This window comes from Lipotes vexillifer, unplaced genomic scaffold, assembly GCF_000442215.2.
Source record: "Lipotes vexillifer unplaced genomic scaffold, Lipotes_vexillifer_v1.1 scaffold272, whole genome shotgun sequence".
Taxonomy (NCBI): domain Eukaryota; kingdom Metazoa; phylum Chordata; class Mammalia; order Artiodactyla; family Lipotidae; genus Lipotes; species Lipotes vexillifer.
Genome location: NW_006772469.1, coordinates 313968 through 327186, shown reverse-complemented (window position 1 = coordinate 327186; position 13219 = coordinate 313968).

Sequence of the window (13219 nt, the reverse complement as noted above, 5' to 3'; positions counted from 1 at the left end):
CTTTCATTATCTACAATATATTTACTTATTTGTTCAATCCAACCCTTTTATGTACACATGGTGCTTTCAGAATTGCTAACCGACACCTCTGTGAGAAACCAGTTTACCAACTAGACTACAGTGTTGTGTACAGTTCTTTTTGCTTTTTTAGCTTTACAGGATCAAGTCAAAACACTGTTTTCCAAAGTGACTTAGGTGACTTCTTTTCTTTCCTGTCCCCTTTGGTGTAATGTAAGATCTATTCAGAAAAAGGTCACTCCCTCTTCATCTCTGCTGTCCTGTTACCATCCCCTCACCCCTCTTTCCTATCCATCCCCTGTCTCTTTAGTTTCTGGTTTATCTTCCTTTATCTATTTTGTACTTATGTGGAGAGGAACTGAGACCCAACCCACAGCCCCAGCTTTGCACAACTTTGTGAATATACCAAGACCCACTGAATTGTGCTTTAAAAGGGTGAATTTTATGGTATGTGAATCATATGTCAAATTTTAAAAAGCTGTGAGTTAGAAATCCTTTCTATTCTTAAAAAGGAAACAGCTAGAGCTAAGCTCTGTGTTCAGTGCCATTCTCTAATCAGCATCTGGAATAACTGGAGCTATCATATCGAATAGAGGGCCAGTTTCTTGTGAAATTATAATTAATATTCTTCTAGCCAGAAAACTGGCCACGATATAAAAATTTTCATAGAAAAATTGAGCATTTCCAGATGCACGTGAGGGCAAAACATTTCTATGTCTCAGGCTTTTATCAGGTCACATGTAAATGAATCTTGATTTCCTTTGCTTGTCCTCTGGGCCCATTGTTATAAAAGTTGTTAGAAATCTTGGCAGCTCTGCAGAGGAAGTCATATCCTGTACGAAAAAGGACGGATGCCAAAGATCATTTTGGTTTACGAGCTCTTGTTTTTTAGTTAATGTATACAAGTCATTAACCTTCCTGTGGAGAGAAGACTAAGAGTCTATTACCTCTAAATGGGGAGGAGCTGGCTCATGCAATAAGTGCAGCACGGAGAAGGGGTCCAGCTCACGTAGTTATTTCTCTAACCAAACATTGTCTCCTGGGGAAGGAAAATGAACCAGTAAAGACCAAGTGATTTACAACACGCTTGGTAAAGGAGAAGATGAATATTACAAAATCAGTTTCTGTGGAAATCTATTTCTGTGCTTAGATGCTCATTCAGCCCCAGCTCATGCCAGCAACTCATCAGTTTCTATCTGGTGGAAATACATTTCCAGAAGGCTGCAACTGAGAACACAGTTTTATGATAATGAGGAGGTTCTATGGAAGAAGTTGTGACATTTGTTTCCCTGTATCTTATTGTGGGAATCCTAACTGCAGATTAAATTCCTGTCCTTCTGCAGCTAGATGGAAGATTCTCCATTTCTTGGAGGGACCCTGTCTGCATACTCAGTGGCTACAGACTTGTAGACAGGCCCAGCTTTCTTCAGGAAATGTAGTAACTTCCATTAGGGAATGGCTGTGTATAGGCTACAAGTAACAGAACCCACTTACCTGCCCCTTTTTCCCAAATGAAACATAAAAATAAGAAGCAAGAGCCTGAGGGCAGGGATATAAACAGCGCTTCAAAATGACTGGAACCAGGGACTTGAATAGGGTTGCTATTCTTCATTGCAGACTGGCCTTGTCTGAAATAGGGAGTGGCTGTGTGCCTCAGGATAGACAAAATCATATAAAATGATGGGACTCATCTTGACAGCCTGGAGCGGAAACTGCAAAGATTCAACCTGTGGTAGCACAGTGTTAATGAAAATAATCAATAAATAATCTCGATAACAAAAGAGTTTTATTTGAGCCAAACTAAGGATTAGCCTGGAAGCCAGCTTCCCAGATTACTCTGAGAAGCTGCTCCGGAGAAGCATGGTTTCCAGCACAGTTTTATATCTTGTCAGAACAAAGAACATTAAACAAGTTAGGGATACATATCTTCAAGGTTTCAAAAACAAGCAAACAAACAAAAAAAAACACACATAGATCAGCACGTATAAAAAAAACAAAACAAAACACATAGATCAGCACAAGTCAGCATGGCCTTGGCACCTGGGAAGGGAGTCTTATCATCAAAGGAGTACCACGGTTAGTGTCCCAGGAAGAGAGGCATTTAATCTTTATTTTTCACTTGGACATTCTTTACTACTGGTCAGTGTGCCCTTTTCTATACTAATTAAAGCAGATGTACAATGTATGTTTGGCCATAAACAGGCTATTTTAGTTAGCATAAAATTCAAATTAACTCATGCATAAGCCAGAATGACTTCTGTATATCTCAATATGTGAAAATTTCTTTTATCACAGGCTTGCCTGGCACTTGGGAGAAGCACGCTGAAGAGGAGGGCACAGTTGACCCAGTGTGTCCCTTGGTCCCTGTGTGATGACTCAGTAGGAACCCAGGAACTGAGCTGTGTGTCTCTGGTTTCACTGGCATCCCACTGCACTCAGATGACCTCTCTGTTTTTACTTTTGTGTTTTTGAAATTGATAAAACTCACATCCTGTTCTGTACCCATAATTAAGAAACGTGTACATTGCCCAATTGTTGAATCCAATTAGTTGTTTAAAAAATCAATATGAATATTGTTGTGACTCTGTGACTATTTTGAAAGGCAGAGCCAAACTTCATTTTTCTTTATCCATTTAATACACCCTTGCTAGTTGCTGGGCACTTTTCTGATCACTCTACAATTATTAATTTGTCCTCATCACAGCCCTATGAGGAAGGACTCTTATTAACCTTATTTTATGAGTGATGAAACTGCCAGGCAGAAAAGCAACAAGCAGAAGGTCACAGAGTTAGTTAACTGAAGAGTCAGGATTTTTTTTTTTTTCCTCTGAAGTTTCTATTCACTTATTGTGTGCTTTAATCATCTTCTCGATGCCAGTTTCAAATCTTGGGAATTCTGTTTTCCCTGGATTGCTCCTTCCTAAAAACCTCTATCTTCTTGCCCAGTTTGGGCTAGTTGTTCTCTAAACCTGCTGGGTTTCTATCCACCCGAATCTTTTCTTTATTTCTCCCCAAGATTTTTCAGATTCTAAGTCATCCTTTTTCATGGTTCACTCTCTCATTTAGCTCACTTGCATTGAATGTGACTTCCTAAGACAGGAAGTATGGGAAGTGCAGTTTTTGAGTCTTTCCACGTCTGAAAAAATTTTTTATTCTTCCCTCACACTTCATAGTTCAACTAGACTTATAATTCTGTTTAAAATAAATTCCCCTATGGGAAGGAGGAATGAGGTGGAAGGGGAGACTCAAGCCAAAAGAAGGCAAGAAAGAAGAGGGAAAAGAGAGAGCTAGATAAAGAGAAATAGAAAGCAGAAAATAAGATGGCAGATTTTTCCCCCCAGATGTAGTACTCACTTTAAATACCTCAGTTAAAACACAGAGTTCTCAGATCAGATTTTTAAAATAAAGAAAGAGATCTAGCCACACATTCTAATCAAGATTTGCAGGAACATAATATACAGAAACTTTAAAAGTCAAGGGATAGATAAAAGTCTACCAGGCAACTAGCCAGAAGCAAGCTAGTGTCACTGTATTACTATGAGACAAATAATATTATAATGCAGTGAAAGTGCATGAACCTCAGTGGTCTCTCCCCACATGGGTGAGCTCAAAAACGCATGGAAAAAAGCAAGTCAGAAGAATACACAGGGTAGGAAGATATTTATAGAAATTTCACATAATGAATATATGTTTTACAATACATATTTCCAAACCAAAATTATATTGGTCATCAAGACATGCATATGTGGTGAAACTATAATGGAAATCAAGGTGGGGAAAGAGCAGGATCAGGGTGTGGACCTCAAGTGTATCACAGGTACTGGTGATATTAAGTATCTTCAGTGGAGTGGAGGGTTCATGGGTGTTCATTTATTATTATTTTGAAGCCGTTTTTGTATGTTATGTGCACTCTTGTCTACAAATTTCCTTTGGAATTTTGAAAGCATTGCTCCATGGTCTTCTACTATCTGATGTGACTGAGGAGAAGTCAATCTAATTCTTATTCCTTTGTAAGCAATATGTTTTTGGAAGCTTTTAGAATTTTCTTTTTTATGCTTGTGTTTCTGAACTTTTACAGTAAGATATCTAGTTGTAGATTGTCCCCTTTTCATTGTGCTGGCTCCTTTGTGGGTCCTTTCACTGCAAAAACTCTTATCCTTCAGTGCTAGGAAAATCTCATGTTATTTCATTCAGCTCTTCTGATGCCAGTGCATGTCTTATTGCATCTTCCATTGTTTTCAGTATTTCTGAAACAGTCTCCAGGATTTTATAGCGAAGAGCATCTCCCACTACTTTTTTTTTTCCCCACTACTTTTTAGCCTCCTCTATAAGTATTCTAGAATATAACTTCCTCTAGTTTTTCTTCAACTACCATTTCTCCACCTAGTTTACATCTAGAAATTCACTGAACTCTCTCCTTTCTGCTGATGACCCTCTTCCCAGTCTCTTGGTTTTATTTTTTATTTTTTTAAAATTAATTAACTAATGTTTCTTTTTTCTTTTTTTAAATATTTATTTATTTGGTTGCCCCAGGTCTTAGTTGTGGCAGGTAGGCTCCTTAGTTGCGGCACGTGGGCTCCTTAGTTGTGGCATGTGGGATCTAGTTCCCTGACCAGGGATTGAAACCGGGCTCCCTGCATTGGGAGCGCAGAGTCTTATCCCCTGCTTCACTGGGGAAGTCCCCAGTCTCTTGGTTTTAACTATAAGTCTCCAGGGATATTATTTAAATGCTCGTTTGTTGGCTGTTTAGCACAAAGCTTCTCCATCAGTTTTTCTGAGGTGCAGAGAGAATACCAATGGGGGAGGATTGAGTAGAACCAAGGGAATTGGAGCCAGAGCCTGGATGAAAAGATACCTGCATACCTGAATGAGCACCCCAAAATACCCTGTACTCACTAACTGTGTAATCTTGGACAGACAAGGGGATTCTCTTATCTGTGCTTTAGTTTCTAATGGAGGTAATAATACTAGATATACCAGTGAACAAATAGAGGAAATCCCAGGCTCTATGCAATTTATATCAAATGTCTTCCCCCTGATACACAGACTGGCACTAAACCTCCCCACCACGGGTTAGCTCTGTGGAGGAGGGTTTCTCTTGGAGAGAGGCAGGGTTGAACATCTTGACTGCTAAATCAGGAAAAACTGGTGGCAGTGGGTAGCCATGTGTGTGGGCACTTGGGGTGAATTGAGTCTGTGCTCTCCCCCCGCACAGTGCCTTTGCACCTGCTCTTTTCACTCACTACCTGCACTGCCTTTCCTGTCTCTCTTGGCTAGTTGATTCCTAATCATCTTCTAGATCTCAATTGTCAGTTTCCTTGAGAAGCTTTCCCAGACCTTGATCATGCCAGTCAGTTCTCCGTACTGTGTATTCCTTTCTGTTAATACATCCCCTCACTAGACCACCTCCCTCACGTAGTTTCATTGTATGACCTCTGCATAGATTCCTCCTAAATTCCCTGCCCCCAACCCCAGGCCTTCCATCTTACCTCTCATCTCATCTCAAGAAAGTGAAACTGTCCAGTATTTCCTCTGCATCATGTTGACCCAGGCACTGTTTTCTCACTGACAAAGCCTTGTTTGTTTGGTTCTACTGATTAAGTGAATTCTGTTTCTCTTCTACTATCATTTACTGACCGCTTTCATTATTTTTCTTTCTAAATATCGTGTCATTTACTTGGAAAGGATAATATAGGTAAATGGTACAAAATTCAAAAGTATAAAAGAGTGCATCGTGAAAAGTAAGTCTCCTTTCCTCTCTGGTCCCCCAGTTACACTGTCCCCTTGTATGAAGATGTTCACTGATGGCAGTTTCTTTTGTATCCTACAGGGATAGTAGATGTACTACAAGGATGTCCATCTAGATATTGTTTTTTTATTGTATACAATAACTGTACCCTCCTCTTGGCCTTGTTTTTGGCTTTCATTTTATCAATTTATCTTGAAGACTTTTGTTTCCAACAAGATCTAACATACAAAGTAAACCCAAATATGCACAACCTATAAGTCTTCTTTGAAAGTATTTTATATGCTTTGTTTTATAGGTTTTATATACACGTTTTAATCATTTCTTTTTTTCTTCTTGTCCATTGTAATTCCTTGTAGTAGCTACTGACGTTTTAGAAGAGCATAATACACCCATAACGCTGTGTCTGTGATAGTGGAAGAGAATAAAGGGATGGAGCAGTATCGAGAGCGGCATCCCCTCCACAGGATCTCACCTGTGGGGATGGAAAGGTGTGGAGGTAACCGCACCACGGTGAAGAGTCCACAGCAGAAAAAGAGTTGCAGGTGGAAATTTGCAAGCTTTTTTCTTTTTTAAAAAAATTTATTTATTTATTTTTGGCTGTGTTGGGTCTTCATTGCTGCGCTCAGGCTTTCTCTAGAGCAGCGAGCAGGGGCTACTCCTCGTTGCGGTGTGTGGGCTTCTCATTGCGGTAGCTTCTCGTTGCAGAGTGCGGGCTCTAGGTGCACGGGCTTCAGTAGTTGTGGCACGTGGGCTCAGTAGTTGTGGCTCGCGGGCTCTAGAGCGCAGGCTCAGTAGTTGTGGCGCAGGGGCTTAGTTGCTCCACGGCATGTGGGATCTTCCCAGACCAGGGCTGGAACCCATGTCCCCTGCGTTGGCAGGTGGACTCTCAACTACTGCGCCACCAGGGGAGTCCCTCTTGCAGGCTCTTGAGCCCTGAAAAGATCATGGTTTCCCTGTCCTGTCATTTCTAGTTCAAAATAAATGTTTACTTTTTGAAATGACATATCATTTATATGTGCTGAATTTCAAATGCATTTTTAATTTAAAAATTTTAATTTTAATTGACAAAAACAATTTAATTTTAGATAAATGATTAGAAGCATCTTGTTCTTTCTCTTGTCTCTCACTCTGTGTCCCTGTTTTGCTGGGTCCCTGGGCATGTGCTTGGTCAGCTTCTTGGGTCGCCCAGCACTGGTGGGATGGTCAGCACAAGCCACATAGCTGGGCATCACAGAGCACTGAGAATCCAGAAGTGAACAAGACACAATCCCTGACTATAGGTCACTCTCACAGGGGAGACAGACAGCAGGGCAATTTCAGTTCCATGTGGTAAGTGCAAATATGCTCTGTTATCACCCTGGAAGGGTCTTAACCTAGGTGGGATCTAAGTTAGTCTCAGCCATATATTTCTTTCTTTTTTTTTTTTTTTTTTTTTTTTTTTTTTTTAAAATTTTTTAAAATGTTGTGTTAGGGCTTCCCTGGTGGCGCAGTGGTTGAGAGTCTGCCTGCCGATGCAGGGGACGCGGGTTCGTGCCCTGGTCCGGGAAGACTTCACATGCTGCGGAGCGGCTGGGCCCGTGAGCCGTGGCCACTGAGCCTGCGCATCCGGAGCCTGTGCTCCGCCGCAACGGGAGAGGCCACAACAGTGAGAGGCTCGCGTACGGCAAAAAAAAAAAATGTTGTGTTAGTTTCAGGTGTACAGCAAAGTGAAACTGTTATACATATACACATATCCACTCTTATTTTTAGATTCTTTTCCCATATAGGCCATTGCAGAGTACTGAGTAGATTTTCCTGGGCTATACAGTAGGTCCTTGTTAGTTATCTTTTTTTTTTTCAATTCAGAATTAGGTATTTCATTTTATTTTATTTATTTATTTTTTTTTTTTTACATCTTTATTGGAGTATAATTGCTTTACAATGGTGTGTTAGTTTCTGCTTTATAACAAAGTGAATCAGTTATACATATACATATGTTCCCATTTCTCTTCCATCTTGCATCTTCAGCCATATATTTCTAAATCACTAACCTCATTAATTATGTGTCAGTGTTCAAGGATAAGTTTATCAACATGTGCTGGGAGTATCTTATCACAAGTTCCTATTACCAATTACGTGCAATATAGCAGATTGCGTTTTTCAAAGGTGGCCCTCTCCATGCTTATCCCACCCCGCACTCTCTTCTTACAGTGTGACCGTGTGACTGATATTCTCACGTGTAGGGGTGTGTGTTCCCTCTCTTTGAATCTGAGTGGAAACCTGTGACTGCTGACCAATGGAGCAACAATGGAAGTGATGCCGTGTGACTTCTTAGCTCAGTCATACAAAGGATCTCCCCACCCTCCATGCTTGCCCTTGGAACCCACCACCATATTTTGATGAAGACCAAGCTATATGGAGAGGCCACATGTGGGTGCTCTGGCCAACAGTCCCAGCAAGGCCCTCAGCCAATAAGGCAGCATCAACCACCAGACATGTGAATGAATGGACTTCAGATGGTCCCAAATCCTGGCCTTTGAGGCTTTGAACTGAGGATTAGTTATGATGGACCAAAGACAAGCTGTCCCCATTGATTCTGCCTGAATTCCCGACTCATAGAAAACACAAGGTACAATACATGATCGTTGTTGTTTTAAGCCACGAAGTATAGGGAAGTTTGTTACGTATGAACAGGTAACTAATACAATGCACAAAGCTATTAGGATTTTTTTCTTTTTGTAGAAAGATATGAGAAATTGGAATGATGGTGAACATATTCATCTTTATCATTTGCACAAAAATTAAAGCACAGTACGTTTATTTGGATGTTGATGAAGCGACATTTAAAAACTATCATCTAGTAAGATGCTTTGAAAAGCCAAAAGCAGAGTAGTTGGTATAAACATAACTAACACTCATGTAATTCATACAAGGCTTGAGAGCTCAGAAATTGGAGTAAACCCGAGCTGTTAAAGCCTACAGGTAAACAGAGCAGAGTCCAGCTTCCGCTAAACCCAGTAAGCACGATATTCAAACTTTAGTGTGTCTTGGAGTCACCAGTAATTGTGTTAGAAGTTCAGATTCCCACCCAGTCCCTCCTCCCCCCCCCCTCCCTGCCCAGGCCACCTCCTCTCCCCCGAGTATTTTCATGCAGGGTGGGGTTTGGGAATCAGTATTTCTGCAGTCTTCATGCAAGTTGACTACAGGCAATGCAACTTCATCCTATATTAGAAAACGTGTGAATTCTGGCAGTGCAGGCAGCTTAGCCAAGGCAGGGATGACCGGGCTGGGCTCCCCTCGGAGCTCTTGAGAGCAGATGCCACGCCCCGGTGTCCATCCTCGTGTCCAGGGCCGGGCTGTGCACAGAGCACACTCAGGGGACATTGGCTGAGCCGAGGCCATCACTGTGGGTGCTTTTAGAGCCGGGCGCGTCCTCCGATTTCACAGTGTGGCTGGCCCTTGCCCAAGCTCCCCAAGCAAACGCTTCCACTCCAAGGAAATCACTCATGCGAGAGTCTCATGAGAAATTTCTACTTCTTTGATTTTGTTTTTGTTTTGTTTTTAATTAGTAGAGATCGGGGAGTGAGTAGAGAGATCTAGAGAAAGTACAAAGGGAAACATTCCTTTACAGAAATTGTTGGTAAACGTTATTTATTCATTCTACAACAGCTTTTGAATTTAACCTTGCAAGTCTTTTTTTTTTTTTTTAACTGCTTTGTCCCCAGAGCTTCACATAATGCTTGGCAAATGACAAGAATTATAACAAAGGTAATTTACTTTTCTTGGGCGCTTACTGTGTGTTAGGTACTCTTCTAAACACTTTATATATATTATTCATTGTATCTTTACATCAGCCCTGTGAGGTAGGTTCTGATATTATCCCCATTTAATAAGTTCATAAACTGAGGCACAGAGAGGCACATAGTAGGCACTCAGTAAATACTTATGAATGAACTATTTGTGGAGTGCTTCCTATGTGCAAAGCTATCTGCTAAGCTCTGAGGAGGGTAAAGAAATGAAGAAGACATGATCCTGTCTGGAAAAGGATCTGGGAAAAGGGTTTCCAGTCTTATATAACAGCCTGTTTGTGAGATTCCTGATCACACTGCCGGGAAGAGTGGACAGAGCCTGCTTCCTTCCTTCTCCCACCTCCCATCCTGCCATGAACTGACATTCTTGGCTGCAACTGAGAAAGCAATGCAAGTCAGCATGTCTTAAACACAATGACCCAAGGATGAGATGACAGCCATTTCCTGTAGAATGCCAGAATGATAATTTATTTCTAAAGAAATACAGATAACTAAGCAGTCAGTTTCCTGCAAGTGATTATTCAATAGAGTGAGCCCTTGGGACTTGACTGTTAGTGAGCCACAGCAATAAAGCTGAGTTCATTTTGGGGCTCAGAGGGACACAAGGGAAGTTTCCTTGTGTCTAGCCCTCTCCTTGTCCCCCCCCACTCCCTCCCCTTGCCCCATTTGTTATTCTGACCTTTATCACCCTCCAAATGTGGAAAGGCACCATCCAACAGTTTCATTTCCCCAAGATGGTTACCCTTTCATAGGCATCCATAGGAGAAATCATTTGCTGTCCTTCCCCACAGCCCTGCAAATGAGAGACCCTCTCCAAAAAATCTCCTATTCCGTTTGGCCCAATTCAAGTGTCTGCATATTATTCGGTCTCACTTTTGAAACACTCTCTTCTGTATTCCTTGGTTTCACTCTCCCTTCACACAAGCTGCTCCTTCTGAGTTTTGCCAACCTTCCCTCTTTCTAGCTAATGTCCACATCTGAGAGTTCTTCAGCCCTGGCCCTCAACCGTCTTCTCCGCTCTCCGATCTTCGCTGCTCGTCTCTTGCATTGCCATGGATTCAAGCACCAGTTTAGTGCCATCGAATCTAAAATTTGTATTTCTACCCTGGGTCTCTCCTTTGACTGAAACTCTTGACATCGCTGTCCTGACTCGTTCCCTTGGATGCCTTTATACCCGTCAAACTTAACAAGTCCCGAAAGAGCTTTCAATGTTCTCGAAACCTCTTTTCCCCATCCCACTCCAGTCTTCCCCATTTTGCTTAGTGGCTCTCTCCTCCACCTGGCTGCTCAAACTGGAAAACAAATTATCCCGAATCTCTTCCCTTTCTTCATGTCCTTCAGTTAAATTCATTGGTGTTTAGCTTTTCTTGATTGTGCCTCTCAAAGTTTAGACCTACATGCTTTTGAAAGCTGGAAACCTTAAAAAGTGGCTGTCTTTTAGCTGTCAGAAATTTGTATCTTTGCTCTCAGTGAAAACTGCGAATTCGTGGGGAAGATTCTTCTTTTGTTCTGGGAGAAATAATTTTGTTTTCAATTTTAGGGGGAAAAAAGCAGTTCCTTAGTTTGAACGAATCATCGGATGTTTTAAAAGTATATCTTCAGGGACTTCCCTGGTGGTCCAGTGGTTAAGAATCCGTGCTCCCAACGCAGGGGGCCTGGGTTCAATCCCTGGTCGGGGAACTAGATCCCGCACGCCGCAGCTAAGACCCAGCGCAGCCAAATAAATAAATAAATAAATAAATAAATATGTTTCAAAAAAAGTATATCTTCATCAGTCAGGTCTAGAGGGATGAGAAGCAGTATAACTGCAGCAACTCATCAATCTGCTGCAGTCCTCCAAGAGGAGCTTTACTGAGAACAGATGGACTACAGCTCTGACCCCCACAAGACAAAACACAGAGTACCTCACGGCATCTGTGGCAGATTCTATTTTCCAAAGATGGGTGCAACAATAGCCCTTGTCTCTCATATTCTTCAAGTACCTTGCTACACTCCACTGAGTCAGTGTCTGTGTCCCCTCCCTCTTGAAACTGGGTGAACCTTTGCCACTGCCCCAACCAAGAGAGTTCGGAAGAATGAAGCTATATGACTTCTGAAGCTAGATCATTAAAATGTTACTCACTTCCATATCGTTCTCTTGAGATGCTTGCCCTGGACTCCCAGCAACCATACTGTGAGGCAGTCCAAGCAGCCTGTGGTGTGGCTAATGTAGAGAGGAGCCCAGGCCCTTAAGCTCAAGCCCTGGCTGAACCCATGGCCAAGAGGCACCTCCAACTATCCTCCAGCCCGGGGTGAGCTCTCCCAGTTCACACTGCATGAGCAGAGACAGAGTATCCTGCCCAAATTATAGACTCTTGAGTAGGAAAAATGGCTGTTGTTGTTTAAGCCACTAAGCAGCAGCAGCTAACTCTGATATAGCATCCATGGCAGGAAGAATGTATGGATAATTATTACACACCCTGGAAAAGTGAGATGAATTCTTTTGTGCTGTCTTTTGCTTTGTCAATTTGTAAATCTCCTACATGTCTCCTCCCCCAGCACCAACCTCAACCTCCTCTGAGGTTGCTTCTTGGCTCTAGCAATTTACTTCTAGCATGCAGTAGCATTTAAGGAGGTTTCGATTTAATTAAGGGAAGTGGCCTGGTATGAGGGAGCCTTAGGAATTTGGAAGGTACAGGATAAAGCATAATGTCAAGAGTGGGAGAATGAGGCTAATGAGAACTGTTCTCATCAAAGATTTTTTAAAAACCTTTTTATTTATCATAACTTTTAAGTAACTTTAAAGTAAGCTACATGGAAAACACACTATTTTGCTTAATAGCAGAATTCCACGCCCATCCTGCATCTTTGGGGCTATGGTTCCTAGAACTAGAAGGCTGAGATGGAACTAAATTACTCTGCACAAGAAAGGTATGTGGGCTGCACCCCCCTGTTCATTGTAGCATTATTTACAATTGCCAAGACATGGAAACAACCTAAGTGTCCACTGACAGATGAATGGGTAAAGAAAATGTGATATATATTGGAATATTGTTGGAATATTGTTCAGTCATAAAAAGCAGGAAGTCCTGCCATTTGCAACAGCATGGATGGAACTTGAAGGCATTATGCTTTAGTGAAACAAGTCAGACAGAAAGACAAATACCATGTGATCTCACTTATATGTGGAATCTAAAAAAACAAAACCAAAAACAAAACCAAAAACACCCAAACTCATAGATACAGAGAACAGATTGGTGGTTGCCAGCAGTGGGAGGTGGGCAAAAATGAAGGTGGTCATAAGGTACAAGCTTCTAGTGAATAAGTCATGGGGGTACAATGTACAGCATGGTGACTATAGTTAATAGCACTGTAGTGCATATTTTTTGATATTTACTAATATGGGAAGTCATTCATAATTTGTGGCTAAGCCATAAAACAAAACAAGCAATTTAGAAAATAGTCACATATTTTCATAAGGAAAATGACTAGAAAAAATACCTCCAAATAGTTTCATTTTGCACAAATGTCTTACCTGATTACTATTCTTGCCACCTTTTATACCTTTGAAACTAATCTACTGACCTCTTGACCACAATATTTTCCATATGCTGGGGGAGTAAAAAGGAAATTAGAACAAATATGATCTGTCCCTGCTTTCATGATGCTTATCAATTACCATCGA